We start from the raw sequence: 7,750 nt of genomic DNA on the forward strand, positions 1-7,750 counted from the left end.
ACAGTGAAACACCTGGCAAGACCACAAACCTTGTCAAACACAAAATATGATCGGTTTATGTTGAGACAAACTAAAGAGGAGAACAGGGACAGATAGCGCTAGGGCGAGTGTGACATGCCACACGTTACCTGGGGTTTGGCTTCTCCTCCTGTCTGGCAAAAGGTGTGGCAAAGGGCTGGGAGAGCTGAAGTACCACTGACAGCCTAATTGGATGAAACCACATGCTTCATTGCCTGGGGTGTTTCATGTTTGTTTAATTGTTTTGTATTAGTTGGTTATATGGCAGCCATCCCCGTGTGTGTCATTTGGTTTAGCTAAACCAGTATTTAAGTTCCCCATGTGTCATTTCAGGAGGTCAGTTTATCTTATGTTTGGTTTGAAGTTTTATTAATTGTTATCTTGAGTTTAGTCTATTGAGTTAACCTCTTTTATTGGTCTGCCTGTTTAAGTTTTGGCTTTGTTAAATATTCTTTTTATACTTTTGGGTCAATAAAACCCTTTTTGAATTAAACACCTGTGTCCTTTATGCCTTACTGCTTGGTCCCTGACAGCGAGACAGACATCACTAGCAGAGTCCTTTTGTGCTGCATGCAGGCACTGTCCAGGTACAGAGAGAGATAATGCGGAGCTGTTGGCAACGTGTAACACTACTGCTGAATTTTGAAAGGTAAAATTACGTTTAGGTAATATGTCAATATATTTCATACATAAGATAGATAGATATACAATAACATTTGTCTATAAAATGTTTCTCAGTTGTGTGATTGTTAATTTAATATTTTAAAATGTAGGTATTGCCTTTTCAGGTTTTTATTTCTTACATGACAATTCTCCATAATTAAACAAGAGCAAGTAGTCTGATGTCTTACATTTTTATGAAGATATAATTTGAAATACTCCACTTCTTATTTTGATTTTCCAAACACATTAAGTTTTTGTACAAAGTATTGGATCTGTATTGTCGATACCGGCCTAAATTTTACTTGGTATCAGATCAGAAAGGAAATCAGTGGTATTGCACATCACTATTTTTTTTAATCTCAATGCAACAAATTAAATGTAGAAACAACAGTATTATGGTTTAATGAGCTTCCCTGATGTTTTATGATCTTTATAATCTTGATCACGCTTTCACTGACGTACAGTTAGTGTAAATGGCTTAATCTCCCAGCAGAGATCTCTCAGCATCACATGTGAATATCTTCAAACACTGCAGAAACCTGATTTGAAATTTTAAAAATTGATATGGCTACCATTAGTTATTATTATTTTATTTTTTTTACAATTGATGATTTTGCCCAAGCAAAAGCTTCTGGGAGTACATTTGTGGTATGGACTGTTGATTTGGTATGATTTAAGGTGAAAAATTGAAGGTAATGATGACCTTACCTTTAACCAACCAGTGGAAATGGTCTCAGGAGTTTCCAGGAAGCCTACAAAACCCTTTCACTGATTTCACTTCTTAAATGCAAACGTGAGAAATAAAAATCCAGACACAATGATTAATAAAATTATCAACCATTATAATCTTCATAGAGCTTTAAAATCTGTAGATGTCTTGAGCATTGAAAAGTCTTTCTGGTGTACATAATCTGTTTTTTGGTCACTGATTTCCAATAGTAGTAGAGTAGACAGCCTTTTCCCTGGTCTTCAGCACACTAATGTTCAAAATGTAAGCTTTATACCACTTCATTAACAGGTCCATGGTCGAGATTACCATTGTGAAACAAGTACAAAATAATTGAATTGTCAGCAAACTCGAAAATAATTTAAGTCCATTATTTATAGAAAATGGTCAGAGAAATTTGCCTCTGAAATGTAAAAACCACAAAAATGGTGGCTTAACTATGGAAGCCTGTTTCCACCACTAAAAAAAAAAAAAAAGTATCCATAACTCGAAATTTCGAGTTATTTTCTCAAAATGAAATGAAATGAAATGTGCTTCCAAATATAGCACATTTCATTCATAATGTTGTAAATCCAAGCCCATTATGTATTCATGATTTGAACCCTGGGTTGTGCGAAATCCCAGAAATAAACCCTAGACAAAGCAAATCTGTGAACTAAGGTGTAGGTCGCGCCAGCGGGAGTGTTCGCCCAGGGCGCCAAACAGGCTAGGACCGCCACTGGCTCTATTACAACACGTTTGCGCGTAATTTATGGTCATGGTTAGAGTCACCACTTTTACTACGACTTTTGCGCCGCTGGAGGGCGACTTGACTTCCTCAGACGCTCCATGGTACGAAGTACCAGCATTCCCCTTTCTATTATGCATGATTTTTACTTTCCGTAAACACTTATCCTGGACTACAGCTGCAGTTTACCTTCTCTTCACCTTTAACCCAAATCATCGGTTAAGCGGTGAAACTGAGGAGGATGGGTCTTAGTAGACACACGACGCTGGACAACCAGACATGCTGGTGCTTAAACGACTCAAAATCAAACGGAGTGTGGCCCTGTCCAATAAGAAGTTACATGAAGCAAGAAACATCCAATCACAGGCCGTATAGCGAATTGTGGGCGGGCTTAACAAGCGCGTGCCCAAGGTAGAGAATAGGAAGAGGAGGTCAAATGCACTGAGTGAAAACGTGAGGCTGTTTCAGGACAGATACACAGGTGGAAAGCTACAATATAACAGTTCAGTTTACATTGAAGTTATTAGATATTATATTCAGAGGCAGGAGCGGAGGTTTTTCGGTGTATTTTAGTTTGTGCAGGTAGCTTCCGCTAATTTAGAAGCTAGTGAAGAGAGATAAGGTTAGCTAATGCTAACGTTACATGTCGCGTGTTTGCAGACAACTCAGCAGCTAGTGGCACGACTAGAGTAAGTTATGAATTTTGCTTTCTGTAGTTGTGCATCATTATCTGCGTAGGTTAGAGAGGGAGTGCGCGGTGGTAGCTCGCAGCGCATTAGCTTTGGAAACAAAGTTTGTTAGCTAACCTTGCTGCTGCACTTTGCTACTTCTGGAATTCACGTTGTCTTTGTGAACTTGTGTCACGGACACAGCTGTCATGTTTCACTCGGTGCCCCGCCGTCCCATCTGTGAGATCGGTGTAAATACTGTGAGGCTTCAGAGCAGCTGGTCATTTCGACGTACTGTCGAGGAGGGAAGGGAAAGCTTGAGAAGCTCCCGTTGCTAGGCAGGAACGTGGGCCTGCTGCTGTCCTGGCTGCAGAGGGCAGCTGTAGGTGCCAGCGAGTCCGCGGCCTCTGGTCCCAAGAGGAAGGGTTTGCTGTCCATATTTGCGGACCATTGCGGCTTTGTGACCGGCCAGAGACTCCGGCGTGCATGCCAGGTTGGAGAGCTTTACTCCAACCTGTACTCAGAGCGCACCAAGTGGACCCTGGTTGGCAACATATGGCGCAGATTACAGAGCAAGCACGCCCCTACTGGGAAACTTGTGGCTGCCCTGGCTGGTGTCTTCATGTGGGAGAATGAGAAGATCCAAGATGAGGAAATTCAGAGGTGGGACAACTTTTATAAAGTCATATATTAATGCAAAAAAATATTTAAAAAAAAAGGAATAGATGTAAAAACGCCTCTTACTCTGTTGGCACTCTCAACAAAGCAGCACTGACATTCCTGTCCTGATTCCAAATTTTAGTAAACAGTGCAGTTAAATTTATTCTTACATTATTATGCACAGTTCAGCATTTCATTATGATCTGAATATAACCTGTAAGTAATCTAAGCTCAATATTTGCATCTTTGTGAAGGTGTGGACTGGAGCTGCAGAAGCTGGAGGCAGCAAAACGACTAAGTGTATCTTCGGGGACTGCAACTGGGCAACAGGAACCTGGCTGGGAAATTGTGGTGGAAAAGAAGGACTTCAGAGTGTGGAAACGACCTATTCCCAACAGTCACCTCTACGAATATCGAGGTCAGCTCATCCTACACACGTTTAACAGGGTCTCTCATATTTGTCCAATTTTGTCATAGAGGAAGAAATATTTGTAGCTCTAAAGGATTCTGCAGATTTTTCTTGCATTTTTAAGCAGGTAATTGAAGGTACTTTGACCTGGTCTGATCTGTCTGATGAGTTATCTTTTACTTGCAGTATTGGGCTCTTATGACGATGTCACACCAAGACAATTCTTCAATGTACAGGTATATTTAAGTTCAGTCTAATTATGTACAATTTTGACTACCTCAAAAGTTTTAGGGCAGTGAGGAAACTGCATGAAGCTGATCACCTATTCTATTTCAGTGCTGACATACATGAGGAAATGATTAGGATGTATGATTAGGCTACACTCCTAATCCATTATTGGGGATTTAAGTGTGCAGCAATCTCTTTACTCTTGAAGTTTGACCTTCTGAACCACTGTTTACTCAAACAACCTTTTAAAATCGACACATCAAGTTTGGTTATAGATTCATATTAATTGGAGTAGGTTTTTGGTTTTTTTTTTGTTTTTTTATGGGATGTTTTTTTTTTTGAAACACATTACACATCACAGGAATGCTTTAACAACATTAACACTCTGCCTTTCCCTTCCCCCCAGTTGGACATAGAGTACAGGAAGAAGTGGGATTCTCTTGTTATCAAGCTTGAAGTGGTGGACCGAGATGCCCGTACTGGCTCTGAAGTTGTGCACTGGGCTACACACTTTCCTGTGAGTTTGTAGATTGCTATTTGTTAAGCCTACCCTGCATTCACCCATGTCACTTCTTTTGTTATCAGTCAAAGTATGAATGACCTTCATTTACCTTTTGATCAAGAGCAACTGCCAACCAAGTAAGGTTAGGTTGCATTTCGTACACTCAGCTGTTATTTAATCTTGTTTGATGTCCTTCACAGTATCCCATGTATTCGAGGGACTATGTTTATGTGCGCCGCTATGATGTTGATTTCAACAACAACCTGATGATCTTGGTCTCCAGGTCAGACTTAAAGAGATGTTTGTTAATTTAGTTATTTATATAATCAGACTAAATGCTGTCTGTATCTTATCTTGTGCATATATAATCTGGCTGTGCAGAGCTGTGCAGCATCCCAGAGTCCCAGAGACACAGGAATATGTGAGAGTCCATTCATACCAGTCAAAGATGGTCATTCGCCCACACAAGTCCTTTGATGAGGTTTGTAATGAATGTCATGCTGCACACATTATTTCATTTTAAACCACGGTGCCCTGTTTTTGAAGTTGCTCGGCATAGTTTTGTTTGTCTCCTCACAGAATGGATTTGATTATCTGCTGACCTACAGTGATGACCCTCAGACTGTCTTCCCCGCTACTGTGTGAGCTGGATGGTGTCGAGTGGTGAGTACTGAAAAAGTCATATGGTAATCACGAAAGGATTAACTGAAATTTATTCAAAAAGAATATTTAAAAACGACTAATGTTCATCAAAGAGCTGTACAAAACACAAAATAGAGAAAGAGGATAAAGGAATGGAATAAAGGAAACGGACTCAAATTCCAGTGAATAAATATAAGTTTTCAGTCTAGTTTTAAAAGTCTCAGTGGAAGGAGTCGATTTGACGGTGTGGGTGATGAAGTTGGTGATGCTCTAACATAGTTTGGGGGCAAACACAGTTTAAATTTGAGTTTAAAACAATATTCAAAAAGTTGACTACACTGTGGCAGTGCAATTTATCATGGTGTTGTTAATCAACACCATAACTAAGGGACATAAGGCAAGATTTTGACCATATTTTACATCATATTTAACCACATTTAATTGAATAATACATATGAGTAATACTACATTTTGTAGAAGTCTGGACAGAAATGTAGCGAACTAAAATGTAAAATTTAGTTTTCAGAGAGTGGTCCATCATGTTATGCCTTTTCCAGCCTGATTTTGAGAATGTTCTCCCTCTTAAAACCTGTCCAGGTATGCCTGATTTTCTGGATAAACTGCACACTGCTGCCCTGCGGGCCAAGAACTTGGAAGTGGGAATTCAAGACTACACGAGTGTCATTAAATCCAGTGACACAAACAGGCCGTCGAGCCAGGAGCGCCTCACTGGAGAAAACGCCCATACAGGTGGTTCTGGACAGATCTACGCTTGAGATGGAGATTTCATAGAGAGCAGAGGTTTTCTTGGTGTGTTTTCCGTTGCACTCGAGTCAGGAAAAATAACCCTCCAACCCCAAACTTAGGGGTAGATTAGAAGAACTGAAAATGAAAGGTGCGATCTACGTTAGCGGCACATGTCCATCCATAGACATGTTTATGCTGTTTATAGAGGAGATGTCACAAGAATGATGGACTACATTAGTGACGGCATTGTTGTCACTGGAGAAAATGTTGCAATGCAAGTTGTCGTTCAGACTGCTGGTTTTAGCATTTTTCTTCTTCAGCTGGTCAATGCCACCTGATGTTTTCCTGCAATTGTACAATTGAGCCAAATTTCCTAACCAGACATGTTTTTGCCAAACGCACAGTTTTACTCATTTTAATGTTTAATGGCTTGTCTTGTGTTTTAGACAAAGCTTGACTTTAAACTCTGTTCAGACCGCCAGCGGCTCACGACTGTATTAGCGTCTTTAGTGGAATTTCAACAAGTTGTGACGGAAATGAGTATGACGTGAAACTGCAACTACACCTGGCTTGGACATTTTTGCTAACAAGTTGATGCTTGGTCAAATTATGCGTTAAGAGAAGAACTGAGGGCCCTGCTGGGAATTTAAAGCAAGTGGTTTTCGATTTGTTTGAAGCATGACAGATGACAAGTTAATTGATGAGTTTGGCTGAAAAATGACACAATTACTGGATTTTATTTCCACAGAATTTAAAAGAAAGAAAATGAAGCTTTTCATTTGCTATCAATATTAGTTTACTATCCGCCCTGTTGAGGTATCAGACGGTCCGTCTCACACTGTGTTCCTGCGAGTGTTTAAAGCTTCCAGCCTTCTGAAGATAAACCAGTCCTTCAGCATAAGGGGCATAGTGTCTTATAACAACCATATAAATCCTCAGATACAGTGGTGTAAAATTTTAGGTATTTGTGCCACATCCCAAGCCATTTTCTTTTCATGTGATTTTTTTCTTTTTCTTTTTCTTTTTGTAAGTGGTGGTCCAATTTCAGTTCAGAACTTATTTTGTTACTGTTGGGTTCATCAACACAGTTTGCACTCCTGGAGGTCTAGATATTTCTGTGTTGCTGTAGATCTTGTATACTCAAAAGTCACAGCTGGAGGACTGGATCTTTTTTTTTTTTTTTTTTGTCATTGGGTGGAATAAGATTCACGGCTTTCTCCTAAATTTTGTTGCTACCTTTTTGTTCACGTCGTCCCCACTGAAACTCCTTTGAATTCATCCTTCCAAGTCACCCTTGCATGCAGGGGGTGCTATGAATGTACAAAGAGCAGCACATGCCAGAGAATATATAACATCGCCTAACGAGCACACTGTTTACAGACTGGCACAAGAATCCTGAAATAATTTATGTTGTAAAATAACTTCACATCTTGTAGCGCAAGCTTGTGCTCCAACTTCCATAAATGGTACATTTGAGTGAATCGGCTAATTCTATATGGTGGTTTCCACTTGTGTGAGGGAGGTCCTGTGTGTGGGAACGCATATGCTCCCAGTGTGTCAAAAGTGTGTGTGTAGTTATATTCTGTTGTGAAGTGTTTTCCTGCTGTTTGTGTTTTTAGCAATGGCAGTGTAAGATGAGATACTCTTCATGTGTTGACGGTGCAAATTGACTCTCATAATAACCCAATTAAACAGTATGTCATACTTGCTAATGTTTAACTTGTGTGTGAATGTAACATTTAAATGATCTGATAACTGA

The 7,750-nt window shown here is 39.8% G+C and overlaps 1 pseudogene; it reads left to right on the top strand.

Annotated features, from left to right (window-relative positions):
- The first annotated feature begins 3,119 nt into the window (after positions 1-3,119).
- LOC120436892 lies at positions 3,120-6,362 on the top strand (annotated as a pseudogene).
- Positions 6,363-7,750: the final 1,388 nt, after the last annotated feature.

This window comes from Oreochromis aureus, unplaced genomic scaffold, assembly GCF_013358895.1.
Source record: "Oreochromis aureus strain Israel breed Guangdong unplaced genomic scaffold, ZZ_aureus HiC_scaffold_32, whole genome shotgun sequence".
Classification (NCBI taxonomy): Eukaryota; Metazoa; Chordata; class Actinopteri; order Cichliformes; family Cichlidae; genus Oreochromis; species Oreochromis aureus.